Source organism: Schistocerca gregaria, unplaced genomic scaffold (genome assembly GCF_023897955.1).
Source record: "Schistocerca gregaria isolate iqSchGreg1 unplaced genomic scaffold, iqSchGreg1.2 ptg000714l, whole genome shotgun sequence".
Lineage (NCBI taxonomy): Eukaryota > Metazoa > Arthropoda > Insecta > Orthoptera > Acrididae > Schistocerca > Schistocerca gregaria.
In genome coordinates this window covers 42,862-57,153 of record NW_026062092.1, presented here as the reverse complement: position 1 = coordinate 57,153, position 14,292 = coordinate 42,862, and the positions used below count along the sequence as shown (strand labels likewise).

At 52.0% G+C, this 14,292-nt stretch overlaps 10 non-coding genes across 10 annotated transcripts; all 10 read right to left on the bottom strand.

Moving 5' to 3' along the window:
* Positions 1-1,020: 1,020 nt before the first annotated feature.
* Positions 1,021-1,139, bottom strand: LOC126320337 (5S ribosomal RNA). Its single transcript, XR_007558068.1, has one exon. It is a non-coding gene; the product is annotated as a 5S ribosomal RNA (ribosomal RNA).
* Positions 1,140-2,423: 1,284 nt separating this feature from the next.
* Positions 2,424-2,542, bottom strand: LOC126320336 (5S ribosomal RNA). Its single transcript, XR_007558067.1, has one exon. It is a non-coding gene; the product is annotated as a 5S ribosomal RNA (ribosomal RNA).
* Positions 2,543-3,826: 1,284 nt separating this feature from the next.
* Positions 3,827-3,945, bottom strand: LOC126320334 (5S ribosomal RNA). The gene has a single exon (XR_007558065.1). It is a non-coding gene; the product is annotated as a 5S ribosomal RNA (ribosomal RNA).
* Positions 3,946-5,229: 1,284 nt separating this feature from the next.
* LOC126320333 (5S ribosomal RNA) lies at positions 5,230-5,348 on the bottom strand. The gene has a single exon (XR_007558064.1). It is a non-coding gene; the product is annotated as a 5S ribosomal RNA (ribosomal RNA).
* Positions 5,349-6,632: 1,284 nt separating this feature from the next.
* LOC126320332 (5S ribosomal RNA) lies at positions 6,633-6,751 on the bottom strand. Its single transcript, XR_007558063.1, has one exon. It is a non-coding gene; the product is annotated as a 5S ribosomal RNA (ribosomal RNA).
* Positions 6,752-8,040: 1,289 nt separating this feature from the next.
* Positions 8,041-8,159, bottom strand: LOC126320331 (5S ribosomal RNA). Its single transcript, XR_007558062.1, has one exon. It is a non-coding gene; the product is annotated as a 5S ribosomal RNA (ribosomal RNA).
* A 1,284-nt stretch (positions 8,160-9,443) lies between these two features.
* On the bottom strand, positions 9,444-9,562 carry LOC126320330 (5S ribosomal RNA). The gene has a single exon (XR_007558061.1). It is a non-coding gene; the product is annotated as a 5S ribosomal RNA (ribosomal RNA).
* A 1,284-nt stretch (positions 9,563-10,846) lies between these two features.
* On the bottom strand, positions 10,847-10,965 carry LOC126320329 (5S ribosomal RNA). Its single transcript, XR_007558060.1, has one exon. It is a non-coding gene; the product is annotated as a 5S ribosomal RNA (ribosomal RNA).
* Positions 10,966-12,254: 1,289 nt separating this feature from the next.
* On the bottom strand, positions 12,255-12,373 carry LOC126320328 (5S ribosomal RNA). The gene has a single exon (XR_007558059.1). It is a non-coding gene; the product is annotated as a 5S ribosomal RNA (ribosomal RNA).
* Positions 12,374-13,657: 1,284 nt separating this feature from the next.
* On the bottom strand, positions 13,658-13,776 carry LOC126320327 (5S ribosomal RNA). Its single transcript, XR_007558058.1, has one exon. It is a non-coding gene; the product is annotated as a 5S ribosomal RNA (ribosomal RNA).
* Between the last annotated feature and the right edge of the window lie 516 nt (positions 13,777-14,292).

The following is a 14,292-nucleotide window of genomic DNA, read 5'->3' as shown; positions in this document are numbered from 1 at the left end:
GCGGGTGGACTGCGCGGGGTGTGGCAGTGTCCTGCTGGACCGAGAGAAGCGTTCTCACCTGCCTGACACGCGTCGCGCTTCTAGATATTTGCGTAATTCGCACGGTGCATAATCGGCTGTCACCTTCCGTCCCGACTTGTCCCGACTTTGCTCGACTGCCGCTCGCTGCCGCTCGGGTCGCGGTCCATATGACAGCACAAGCACGAGGAACATCTGCGAGATGGGCGCGGGCCGAACCGGCGTGTCCGAGGCGACGTGTGCGGCCGTTCGGAGCTACCAGAGCAGCTCTGTGCCGTGCCGCGCCGTGCCGTGGAAAGGTGCGAAAACATGCACACAAGACACAGGCTTTTCGACAAAGTATCCATCTCTTGTAGCGACGAAAGGTAAATTTTTGTTTACAAATTTGCCGTTGTGCACTGCTACAAAACAATATGCCCTGACGTACTTCACAACATTTCTGTCACTTCATACTGTTTTCTTATTTCCAGAGACTCTTTGGAAGTCTTCCTTGGCGCACTCTTTTCAAACTGAGTTCCTTAATATCGTACCTTACGATAGTTTAAAATCAGTATGGAAGCATCTTTGTCACATGAGAAAGGTAGCATGAAAAAACGGCTGGCAGGGGTAGCGACAAGAAAGCAAGAAATGAAGACAGCCAGAGTTCCCAGGCGGTCGCCGATCCGAATATAAACGTTGTTGCTTATCTTCGGTGGTCGGACGGGAACAGGTTTTTTTTTTAATGTAGTTAGTTTTTGGAATGTAGCGCTCCTACAAAACAGTAGGCTCTGACGCATTTCAAGAGCACATCTGTCGATTCGCAGTGTTTCGTTATTTTCAACGAGTTCCTAGCACTCTTCCTCCGCGCATTCTTGTACAAACTGAGTTCATTACTGTAATTTCGCATCTTACGTTTAATACAGTAGTTTAAAATGCTTGTGGAAGCATCTTTGTCGCACCTGAGAGTTTGTATGAAAAGAGGGCTGGCAGGTGTAGTGACATAAAATTTAAAAGAAGACAGGGAGCCAACAGCACCCGGTGTTCCCAGGCGGTCACCCATCCAAGTACTAACCGGGCCCGATGTTGCTTAACTTCGGTGATCGGACGAGAACCGGTGTATTCAACATGGTATGGCCGTTGGCGTCCTTATACTGTAGCCGCACGGCACAAGAAGGCTTCGCCTCTCCTCCCAATACACGCAATCGCCATTTTCGGTGGCACATTTGACGCAATGCACGTCCTTCCACCTCGAAGGCGACGCGCAGTGCGGCGCGCCGCCACGTGGGTCAGACGCACAACACAGCTGCTCGTTGCACCGCCTGTGATTCGTTTGGTTCGTGCGGCCTCCGACACTCGAGGGAGACGCACCTTGTTATTGTTGTCCGTCGCAGGGATTGCGCGCGGCCGGGCGGCGGGTGGACTGCGCGGGGTGTGGCAGTGTCCTGCTGGACCGAGAGAAGCGTTCTCACCTGCCTGACACGCGTCGCGCTTCTAGATATTTGCGTAATTCGCACGGTGCATAATCGGCTGTCACCTTCCGTCCCGACTTGTCCCGACTTTGCTCGACTGCCGCTCGCTGCCGCTCGGGTCGCGGTCCATATGACAGCACAAGCACGAGGAACATCTGCGAGATGGGCGCGGGCCGAACCGGCGTGTCCGAGGCGACGTGTGCGGCCGTTCGGAGCTACCAGAGCAGCTCTGTGCCGCGCCGTGCCGTGGAAAGGTGCGAAAACATGCACACAAGACACAGGCTTTTCGACAAAGTATCCATCTCTTGTAGCGACGAAAGGTAAATTTTTGTTTACAAATTTGCCGTTGTGCACTGCTACAAAACAATATGCCCTGACGTACTTCACAACATTTCTGTCACTTCATACTGTTTTCTTATTTCCAGAGACTCTTTGGAAGTCTTCCTTGGCGCACTCTTTTCAAACTGAGTTCCTTAATATCGTACCTTACGATAGTTTAAAATCAGTATGGAAGCATCTTTGTCACATGAGAAAGGTAGCATGAAAAAACGGCTGGCAGGGGTAGCGACAAGAAAGCAAGAAATGAAGACAGCCAGAGTTCCCAGGCGGTCGCCGATCCGAATATAAACGTTGTTGCTTATCTTCGGTGGTCGGACGGGAACAGGTTTTTTTTTTAATGTAGTTAGTTTTTGGAATGTAGCGCTCCTACAAAACAGTAGGCTCTGACGCATTTCAAGAGCACATCTGTCGATTCGCAGTGTTTCGTTATTTTCAACGAGTTCCTAGCACTCTTCCTCCGCGCATTCTTGTACAAACTGAGTTCATTACTGTAATTTCGCATCTTACGTTTAATACAGTAGTTTAAAATGCTTGTGGAAGCATCTTTGTCGCACCTGAGAGTTTGTATGAAAAGAGGGCTGGCAGGTGTAGTGACATAAAATTTAAAAGAAGACAGGGAGCCAACAGCACCCGGTGTTCCCAGGCGGTCACCCATCCAAGTACTAACCGGGCCCGATGTTGCTTAACTTCGGTGATCGGACGAGAACCGGTGTATTCAACATGGTATGGCCGTTGGCGTCCTTATACTGTAGCCGCACGGCACAAGAAGGCTTCGCCTCTCCTCCCAATACACGCAATCGCCATTTTCGGTGGCACATTTGACGCAATGCACGTCCTTCCACCTCGAAGGCGACGCGCAGTGCGGCGCGCCGCCACGTGGGTCAGACGCACAACACAGCTGCTCGTTGCACCGCCTGTCATTCGTTTGGTTCGTGCGGCCTCCGACACTCGAGGGAGACGCACCTTGTTATTGTTGTCCGTCGCAGGGATTGCGCGCGGCCGGGCGGCGGGTGGACTGCGCGGGGTGTGGCAGTGTCCTGCTGGACCGAGAGAAGCGTTCTCACCTGCCTGACACGCGTCGCGCTTCTAGATATTTGCGTAATTCGCACGGTGCATAATCGGCTGTCACCTTCCGTCCCGACTTGTCCCGACTTTGCTCGACTGCCGCTCGCTGCCGCTCGGGTCGCGGTCCATATGACAGCACAAGCACGAGGAACATCTGCGAGATGGGCGCGGGCCGAACCGGCGTGTCCGAGGCGACGTGTGCGGCCGTTCGGAGCTACCAGAGCAGCTCTGTGCCGCGCCGTGCCGTGGAAAGGTGCGAAAACATGCACACAAGACACAGGCTTTTCGACAAAGTATCCATCTCTTGTAGCGACGAAAGGTAAATTTTTGTTTACAAATTTGCCGTTGTGCACTGCTACAAAACAATATGCCCTGACGTACTTCACAACATTTCTGTCACTTCATACTGTTTTCTTATTTCCAGAGACTCTTTGGAAGTCTTCCTTGGCGCACTCTTTTCAAACTGAGTTCCTTAATATCGTACCTTACGATAGTTTAAAATCAGTATGGAAGCATCTTTGTCACATGAGAAAGGTAGCATGAAAAAACGGCTGGCAGGGGTAGCGACAAGAAAGCAAGAAATGAAGACAGCCAGAGTTCCCAGGCGGTCGCCGATCCGAATATAAACGTTGTTGCTTATCTTCGGTGGTCGGACGGGAACAGGTTTTTTTTTTAATGTAGTTAGTTTTTGGAATGTAGCGCTCCTACAAAACAGTAGGCTCTGACGCATTTCAAGAGCACATCTGTCGATTCGCAGTGTTTCGTTATTTTCAACGAGTTCCTAGCACTCTTCCTCCGCGCATTCTTGTACAAACTGAGTTCATTACTGTAATTTCGCATCTTACGTTTAATACAGTAGTTTAAAATGCTTGTGGAAGCATCTTTGTCGCACCTGAGAGTTTGTATGAAAAGAGGGCTGGCAGGTGTAGTGACATAAAATTTAAAAGAAGACAGGGAGCCAACAGCACCCGGTGTTCCCAGGCGGTCACCCATCCAAGTACTAACCGGGCCCGATGTTGCTTAACTTCGGTGATCGGACGAGAACCGGTGTATTCAACATGGTATGGCCGTTGGCGTCCTTATACTGTAGCCGCACGGCACAAGAAGGCTTCGCCTCTCCTCCCAATACACGCAATCGCCATTTTCGGTGGCACATTTGACGCAATGCACGTCCTTCCACCTCGAAGGCGACGCGCAGTGCGGCGCGCCGCCACGTGGGTCAGACGCACAACACAGCTGCTCGTTGCACCGCCTGTGATTCGTTTGGTTCGTGCGGCCTCCGACACTCGAGGGAGACGCACCTTGTTATTGTTGTCCGTCGCAGGGATTGCGCGCGGCCGGGCGGCGGGTGGACTGCGCGGGGTGTGGCAGTGTCCTGCTGGACCGAGAGAAGCGTTCTCACCTGCCTGACACGCGTCGCGCTTCTAGATATTTGCGTAATTCGCACGGTGCATAATCGGCTGTCACCTTCCGTCCCGACTTGTCCCGACTTTGCTCGACTGCCGCTCGCTGCCGCTCGGGTCGCGGTCCATATGACAGCACAAGCACGAGGAACATCTGCGAGATGGGCGCGGGCCGAACCGGCGTGTCCGAGGCGACGTGTGCGGCCGTTCGGAGCTACCAGAGCAGCTCTGTGCCGCGCCGTGCCGTGGAAAGGTGCGAAAACATGCACACAAGACACAGGCTTTTCGACAAAGTATCCATCTCTTGTAGCGACGAAAGGTAAATTTTTGTTTACAAATTTGCCGTTGTGCACTGCTACAAAACAATATGCCCTGACGTACTTCACAACATTTCTGTCACTTCATACTGTTTTCTTATTTCCAGAGACTCTTTGGAAGTCTTCCTTGGCGCACTCTTTTCAAACTGAGTTCCTTAATATCGTACCTTACGATAGTTTAAAATCAGTATGGAAGCATCTTTGTCACATGAGAAAGGTAGCATGAAAAAACGGCTGGCAGGGGTAGCGACAAGAAAGCAAGAAATGAAGACAGCCAGAGTTCCCAGGCGGTCGCCGATCCGAATATAAACGTTGTTGCTTATCTTCGGTGGTCGGACGGGAACAGGTTTTTTTTTTAATGTAGTTAGTTTTTGGAATGTAGCGCTCCTACAAAACAGTAGGCTCTGACGCATTTCAAGAGCACATCTGTCGATTCGCAGTGTTTCGTTATTTTCAACGAGTTCCTAGCACTCTTCCTCCGCGCATTCTTGTACAAACTGAGTTCATTACTGTAATTTCGCATCTTACGTTTAATACAGTAGTTTAAAATGCTTGTGGAAGCATCTTTGTCGCACCTGAGAGTTTGTATGAAAAGAGGGCTGGCAGGTGTAGTGACATAAAATTTAAAAGAAGACAGGGAGCCAACAGCACCCGGTGTTCCCAGGCGGTCACCCATCCAAGTACTAACCGGGCCCGATGTTGCTTAACTTCGGTGATCGGACGAGAACCGGTGTATTCAACATGGTATGGCCGTTGGCGTCCTTATACTGTAGCCGCACGGCACAAGAAGGCTTCGCCTCTCCTCCCAATACACGCAATCGCCATTTTCGGTGGCACATTTGACGCAATGCACGTCCTTCCACCTCGAAGGCGACGCGCAGTGCGGCGCGCCGCCACGTGGGTCAGACGCACAACACAGCTGCTCGTTGCACCGCCTGTCATTCGTTTGGTTCGTGCGGCCTCCGACACTCGAGGGAGACGCACCTTGTTATTGTTGTCCGTCGCAGGGATTGCGCGCGGCCGGGCGGCGGGTGGACTGCGCGGGGTGTGGCAGTGTCCTGCTGGACCGAGAGAAGCGTTCTCACCTGCCTGACACGCGTCGCGCTTCTAGATATTTGCGTAATTCGCACGGTGCATAATCGGCTGTCACCTTCCGTCCCGACTTGTCCCGACTTTGCTCGACTGCCGCTCGCTGCCGCTCGGGTCGCGGTCCATATGACAGCACAAGCACGAGGAACATCTGCGAGATGGGCGCGGGCCGAACCGGCGTGTCCGAGGCGACGTGTGCGGCCGTTCGGAGCTACCAGAGCAGCTCTGTGCCGCGCCGTGCCGTGGAAAGGTGCGAAAACATGCACACAAGACACAGGCTTTTCGACAAAGTATCCATCTCTTGTAGCGACGAAAGGTAAATTTTTGTTTACAAATTTGCCGTTGTGCACTGCTACAAAACAATATGCCCTGACGTACTTCACAACATTTCTGTCACTTCATACTGTTTTCTTATTTCCAGAGACTCTTTGGAAGTCTTCCTTGGCGCACTCTTTTCAAACTGAGTTCCTTAATATCGTACCTTACGATAGTTTAAAATCAGTATGGAAGCATCTTTGTCACATGAGAAAGGTAGCATGAAAAAACGGCTGGCAGGGGTAGCGACAAGAAAGCAAGAAATGAAGACAGCCAGAGTTCCCAGGCGGTCGCCGATCCGAATATAAACGTTGTTGCTTATCTTCGGTGGTCGGACGGGAACAGGTTTTTTTTTTAATGTAGTTAGTTTTTGGAATGTAGCGCTCCTACAAAACAGTAGGCTCTGACGCATTTCAAGAGCACATCTGTCGATTCGCAGTGTTTCGTTATTTTCAACGAGTTCCTAGCACTCTTCCTCCGCGCATTCTTGTACAAACTGAGTTCATTACTGTAATTTCGCATCTTACGTTTAATACAGTAGTTTAAAATGCTTGTGGAAGCATCTTTGTCGCACCTGAGAGTTTGTATGAAAAGAGGGCTGGCAGGTGTAGTGACATAAAATTTAAAAGAAGACAGGGAGCCAACAGCACCCGGTGTTCCCAGGCGGTCACCCATCCAAGTACTAACCGGGCCCGATGTTGCTTAACTTCGGTGATCGGACGAGAACCGGTGTATTCAACATGGTATGGCCGTTGGCGTCCTTATACTGTAGCCGCACGGCACAAGAAGGCTTCGCCTCTCCTCCCAATACACGCAATCGCCATTTTCGGTGGCACATTTGACGCAATGCACGTCCTTCCACCTCGAAGGCGACGCGCAGTGCGGCGCGCCGCCACGTGGGTCAGACGCACAACACAGCTGCTCGTTGCACCGCCTGTCATTCGTTTGGTTCGTGCGGCCTCCGACACTCGAGGGAGACGCACCTTGTTATTGTTGTCCGTCGCAGGGATTGCGCGCGGCCGGGCGGCGGGTGGACTGCGCGGGGTGTGGCAGTGTCCTGCTGGACCGAGAGAAGCGTTCTCACCTGCCTGACACGCGTCGCGCTTCTAGATATTTGCGTAATTCGCACGGTGCATAATCGGCTGTCACCTTCCGTCCCGACTTGTCCCGACTTTGCTCGACTGCCGCTCGCTGCCGCTCGGGTCGCGGTCCATATGACAGCACAAGCACGAGGAACATCTGCGAGATGGGCGCGGGCCGAACCGGCGTGTCCGAGGCGACGTGTGCGGCCGTTCGGAGCTACCAGAGCAGCTCTGTGCCGTGCCGCGCCGTGCCGTGGAAAGGTGCGAAAACATGCACACAAGACACAGGCTTTTCGACAAAGTATCCATCTCTTGTAGCGACGAAAGGTAAATTTTTGTTTACAAATTTGCCGTTGTGCACTGCTACAAAACAATATGCCCTGACGTACTTCACAACATTTCTGTCACTTCATACTGTTTTCTTATTTCCAGAGACTCTTTGGAAGTCTTCCTTGGCGCACTCTTTTCAAACTGAGTTCCTTAATATCGTACCTTACGATAGTTTAAAATCAGTATGGAAGCATCTTTGTCACATGAGAAAGGTAGCATGAAAAAACGGCTGGCAGGGGTAGCGACAAGAAAGCAAGAAATGAAGACAGCCAGAGTTCCCAGGCGGTCGCCGATCCGAATATAAACGTTGTTGCTTATCTTCGGTGGTCGGACGGGAACAGGTTTTTTTTTTAATGTAGTTAGTTTTTGGAATGTAGCGCTCCTACAAAACAGTAGGCTCTGACGCATTTCAAGAGCACATCTGTCGATTCGCAGTGTTTCGTTATTTTCAACGAGTTCCTAGCACTCTTCCTCCGCGCATTCTTGTACAAACTGAGTTCATTACTGTAATTTCGCATCTTACGTTTAATACAGTAGTTTAAAATGCTTGTGGAAGCATCTTTGTCGCACCTGAGAGTTTGTATGAAAAGAGGGCTGGCAGGTGTAGTGACATAAAATTTAAAAGAAGACAGGGAGCCAACAGCACCCGGTGTTCCCAGGCGGTCACCCATCCAAGTACTAACCGGGCCCGATGTTGCTTAACTTCGGTGATCGGACGAGAACCGGTGTATTCAACATGGTATGGCCGTTGGCGTCCTTATACTGTAGCCGCACGGCACAAGAAGGCTTCGCCTCTCCTCCCAATACACGCAATCGCCATTTTCGGTGGCACATTTGACGCAATGCACGTCCTTCCACCTCGAAGGCGACGCGCAGTGCGGCGCGCCGCCACGTGGGTCAGACGCACAACACAGCTGCTCGTTGCACCGCCTGTGATTCGTTTGGTTCGTGCGGCCTCCGACACTCGAGGGAGACGCACCTTGTTATTGTTGTCCGTCGCAGGGATTGCGCGCGGCCGGGCGGCGGGTGGACTGCGCGGGGTGTGGCAGTGTCCTGCTGGACCGAGAGAAGCGTTCTCACCTGCCTGACACGCGTCGCGCTTCTAGATATTTGCGTAATTCGCACGGTGCATAATCGGCTGTCACCTTCCGTCCCGACTTGTCCCGACTTTGCTCGACTGCCGCTCGCTGCCGCTCGGGTCGCGGTCCATATGACAGCACAAGCACGAGGAACATCTGCGAGATGGGCGCGGGCCGAACCGGCGTGTCCGAGGCGACGTGTGCGGCCGTTCGGAGCTACCAGAGCAGCTCTGTGCCGCGCCGTGCCGTGGAAAGGTGCGAAAACATGCACACAAGACACAGGCTTTTCGACAAAGTATCCATCTCTTGTAGCGACGAAAGGTAAATTTTTGTTTACAAATTTGCCGTTGTGCACTGCTACAAAACAATATGCCCTGACGTACTTCACAACATTTCTGTCACTTCATACTGTTTTCTTATTTCCAGAGACTCTTTGGAAGTCTTCCTTGGCGCACTCTTTTCAAACTGAGTTCCTTAATATCGTACCTTACGATAGTTTAAAATCAGTATGGAAGCATCTTTGTCACATGAGAAAGGTAGCATGAAAAAACGGCTGGCAGGGGTAGCGACAAGAAAGCAAGAAATGAAGACAGCCAGAGTTCCCAGGCGGTCGCCGATCCGAATATAAACGTTGTTGCTTATCTTCGGTGGTCGGACGGGAACAGGTTTTTTTTTTAATGTAGTTAGTTTTTGGAATGTAGCGCTCCTACAAAACAGTAGGCTCTGACGCATTTCAAGAGCACATCTGTCGATTCGCAGTGTTTCGTTATTTTCAACGAGTTCCTAGCACTCTTCCTCCGCGCATTCTTGTACAAACTGAGTTCATTACTGTAATTTCGCATCTTACGTTTAATACAGTAGTTTAAAATGCTTGTGGAAGCATCTTTGTCGCACCTGAGAGTTTGTATGAAAAGAGGGCTGGCAGGTGTAGTGACATAAAATTTAAAAGAAGACAGGGAGCCAACAGCACCCGGTGTTCCCAGGCGGTCACCCATCCAAGTACTAACCGGGCCCGATGTTGCTTAACTTCGGTGATCGGACGAGAACCGGTGTATTCAACATGGTATGGCCGTTGGCGTCCTTATACTGTAGCCGCACGGCACAAGAAGGCTTCGCCTCTCCTCCCAATACACGCAATCGCCATTTTCGGTGGCACATTTGACGCAATGCACGTCCTTCCACCTCGAAGGCGACGCGCAGTGCGGCGCGCCGCCACGTGGGTCAGACGCACAACACAGCTGCTCGTTGCACCGCCTGTCATTCGTTTGGTTCGTGCGGCCTCCGACACTCGAGGGAGACGCACCTTGTTATTGTTGTCCGTCGCAGGGATTGCGCGCGGCCGGGCGGCGGGTGGACTGCGCGGGGTGTGGCAGTGTCCTGCTGGACCGAGAGAAGCGTTCTCACCTGCCTGACACGCGTCGCGCTTCTAGATATTTGCGTAATTCGCACGGTGCATAATCGGCTGTCACCTTCCGTCCCGACTTGTCCCGACTTTGCTCGACTGCCGCTCGCTGCCGCTCGGGTCGCGGTCCATATGACAGCACAAGCACGAGGAACATCTGCGAGATGGGCGCGGGCCGAACCGGCGTGTCCGAGGCGACGTGTGCGGCCGTTCGGAGCTACCAGAGCAGCTCTGTGCCGCGCCGTGCCGTGGAAAGGTGCGAAAACATGCACACAAGACACAGGCTTTTCGACAAAGTATCCATCTCTTGTAGCGACGAAAGGTAAATTTTTGTTTACAAATTTGCCGTTGTGCACTGCTACAAAACAATATGCCCTGACGTACTTCACAACATTTCTGTCACTTCATACTGTTTTCTTATTTCCAGAGACTCTTTGGAAGTCTTCCTTGGCGCACTCTTTTCAAACTGAGTTCCTTAATATCGTACCTTACGATAGTTTAAAATCAGTATGGAAGCATCTTTGTCACATGAGAAAGGTAGCATGAAAAAACGGCTGGCAGGGGTAGCGACAAGAAAGCAAGAAATGAAGACAGCCAGAGTTCCCAGGCGGTCGCCGATCCGAATATAAACGTTGTTGCTTATCTTCGGTGGTCGGACGGGAACAGGTTTTTTTTTTAATGTAGTTAGTTTTTGGAATGTAGCGCTCCTACAAAACAGTAGGCTCTGACGCATTTCAAGAGCACATCTGTCGATTCGCAGTGTTTCGTTATTTTCAACGAGTTCCTAGCACTCTTCCTCCGCGCATTCTTGTACAAACTGAGTTCATTACTGTAATTTCGCATCTTACGTTTAATACAGTAGTTTAAAATGCTTGTGGAAGCATCTTTGTCGCACCTGAGAGTTTGTATGAAAAGAGGGCTGGCAGGTGTAGTGACATAAAATTTAAAAGAAGACAGGGAGCCAACAGCACCCGGTGTTCCCAGGCGGTCACCCATCCAAGTACTAACCGGGCCCGATGTTGCTTAACTTCGGTGATCGGACGAGAACCGGTGTATTCAACATGGTATGGCCGTTGGCGTCCTTATACTGTAGCCGCACGGCACAAGAAGGCTTCGCCTCTCCTCCCAATACACGCAATCGCCATTTTCGGTGGCACATTTGACGCAATGCACGTCCTTCCACCTCGAAGGCGACGCGCAGTGCGGCGCGCCGCCACGTGGGTCAGACGCACAACACAGATGCTCGTTGCACCGCCTGTCATTCGTTTGGTTCGTGCGGCCTCCGACACTCGAGGGAGACGCACCTTGTTATTGTTGTCCGTCGCAGGGATTGCGCGCGGCCGGGCGGCGGGTGGACTGCGCGGGGTGTGGCAGTGTCCTGCTGGACCGAGAGAAGCGTTCTCACCTGCCTGACACGCGTCGCGCTTCTAGATATTTGCGTAATTCGCACGGTGCATAATCGGCTGTCACCTTCCGTCCCGACTTGTCCCGACTTTGCTCGACTGCCGCTCGCTGCCGCTCGGGTCGCGGTCCATATGACAGCACAAGCACGAGGAACATCTGCGAGATGGGCGCGGGCCGAACCGGCGTGTCCGAGGCGACGTGTGCGGCCGTTCGGAGCTACCAGAGCAGCTCTGTGCCGTGCCGCGCCGTGCCGTGGAAAGGTGCGAAAACATGCACACAAGACACAGGCTTTTCGACAAAGTATCCATCTCTTGTAGCGACGAAAGGTAAATTTTTGTTTACAAATTTGCCGTTGTGCACTGCTACAAAACAATATGCCCTGACGTACTTCACAACATTTCTGTCACTTCATACTGTTTTCTTATTTCCAGAGACTCTTTGGAAGTCTTCCTTGGCGCACTCTTTTCAAACTGAGTTCCTTAATATCGTACCTTACGATAGTTTAAAATCAGTATGGAAGCATCTTTGTCACATGAGAAAGGTAGCATGAAAAAACGGCTGGCAGGGGTAGCGACAAGAAAGCAAGAAATGAAGACAGCCAGAGTTCCCAGGCGGTCGCCGATCCGAATATAAACGTTGTTGCTTATCTTCGGTGGTCGGACGGGAACAGGTTTTTTTTTTAATGTAGTTAGTTTTTGGAATGTAGCGCTCCTACAAAACAGTAGGCTCTGACGCATTTCAAGAGCACATCTGTCGATTCGCAGTGTTTCGTTATTTTCAACGAGTTCCTAGCACTCTTCCTCCGCGCATTCTTGTACAAACTGAGTTCATTACTGTAATTTCGCATCTTACGTTTAATACAGTAGTTTAAAATGCTTGTGGAAGCATCTTTGTCGCACCTGAGAGTTTGTATGAAAAGAGGGCTGGCAGGTGTAGTGACATAAAATTTAAAAGAAGACAGGGAGCCAACAGCACCCGGTGTTCCCAGGCGGTCACCCATCCAAGTACTAACCGGGCCCGATGTTGCTTAACTTCGGTGATCGGACGAGAACCGGTGTATTCAACATGGTATGGCCGTTGGCGTCCTTATACTGTAGCCGCACGGCACAAGAAGGCTTCGCCTCTCCTCCCAATACACGCAATCGCCATTTTCGGTGGCACATTTGACGCAATGCACGTCCTTCCACCTCGAAGGCGACGCGCAGTGCGGCGCGCCGCCACGTGGGTCAGACGCACAACACAGATGCTCGTTGCACCGCCTGTCATTCGTTTGGTTCGTGCGGCCTCCGACACTCGAGGGAGACGCACCTTGTTATTGTTGTCCGTCGCAGGGATTGCGCGCGGCCGGGCGGCGGGTGGACTGCGCGGGGTGTGGCAGTGTCCTGCTGGACCGAGAGAAGCGTTCTCACCTGCCTGACACGCGTCGCGCTTCTAGATATTTGCGTAATTCGCACGGTGCATAATCGGCTGTCACCTTCCGTCCCGACTTGTCCCGACTTTGCTCGACTGCCGCTCGCTGCCGCTCGGGTCGCGGTCCATATGACAGCACAAGCACGAGGAACATCTGCGAGATGGGCGCGGGCCGAACCGGCGTGTCCGAGGCGACGTGTGCGGCCGTTCGGAGCTACCAGAGCAGCTCTGTGCCGCGCCGTGCCGTGGAAAGGTGCGAAAACATGCACACAAGACACAGGCTTTTCGACAAAGTATCCATCTCTTGTAGCGACGAAAGGTAAATTTTTGTTTACAAATTTGCCGTTGTGCACTGCTACAAAACAATATGCCCTGACGTACTTCACAACATTTCTGTCACTTCATACTGTTTTCTTATTTCCAGAGACTCTTTGGAAGTCTTCCTTGGCGCACTCTTTTCAAACTGAGTTCCTTAATATCGTACCTTACGATAGTTTAAAATCAGTATGGAAGCATCTTTGTCACATGAGAAAGGTAGCATGAAAAAACGGCTGGCAGGGGTAGCGACAAGAAAGCAAGAAATGAAGACAGCCAGAGTTCCCAGGCGGTCGCCGATCCGAATATAAACGTTGTTGCTTATCTTCGGTGGTCGGACGGGAACAGGTTTTTTTTTTAATGTAGTTAGTTTTTGGAATGTAGCGCTCCTACAAAACAGTAGGCTCTGACGCATTTCAAGAGCACATCTGTCGATTCGCAGTGTTTCGTTATTTTCAACGAGTTCCTAGCACTCTTCCTCCGCGCATTCTTGTACAAACTGAGTTCATTACTGTAATTTCGCATCTTACGTTTAATACAGTAGTTTAAAATGCTTGTGGAAGCATCTTTGTCGCACCTGAGAGTTTGTATGAAAAGAGGGCTGGCAGGTGTAGTGACATAAAATTTAAAAGAAGACAGGGAGCCAACAGCACCCGGTGTTCCCAGGCGGTCACCCATCCAAGTACTAACCGGGCCCGATGTTGCTTAACTTCGGTGATCGGACGAGAACCGGTGTATTCAACATGGTATGGCCGTTGGCGTCCTTATACTGTAGCCGCACGGCACAAGAAGGCTTCGCCTCTCCTCCCAATACACGCAATCGCCATTTTCGGTGGCACATTTGACGCAATGCACGTCCTTCCACCTCGAAGGCGACGCGCAGTGCGGCGCGCCGCCACGTGGGTCAGACGCACAACACAGATGCTCGTTGCACCGCCTGTCATTCGTTTGGTTCGTGCGGCCTCCGACACTCGAGGGAGACGCACCTTGTTATTGTTGTCCGTCGCAGGGATTGCGCGCGGCCGGGCGGCGGGTGGACTGCGCGGGGTGTGGCAGTGTCCTGCTGGACCGAGAGAAGCGTTCTCACCTGCCTGACACGCGTCGCGCTTCTAGATATTTGCGTAATTCGCACGGTGCATAATCGGCTGTCACCTTCCGTCCCGACTTGTCCCGACTTTGCTCGACTGCCGCTCGCTGCCGCTCGGGTCGCGGTCCATATGACAGCACAAGCACGAGGAACATCTGCGAGATGGGCGCGGGCCGAACCGGCGTGTCC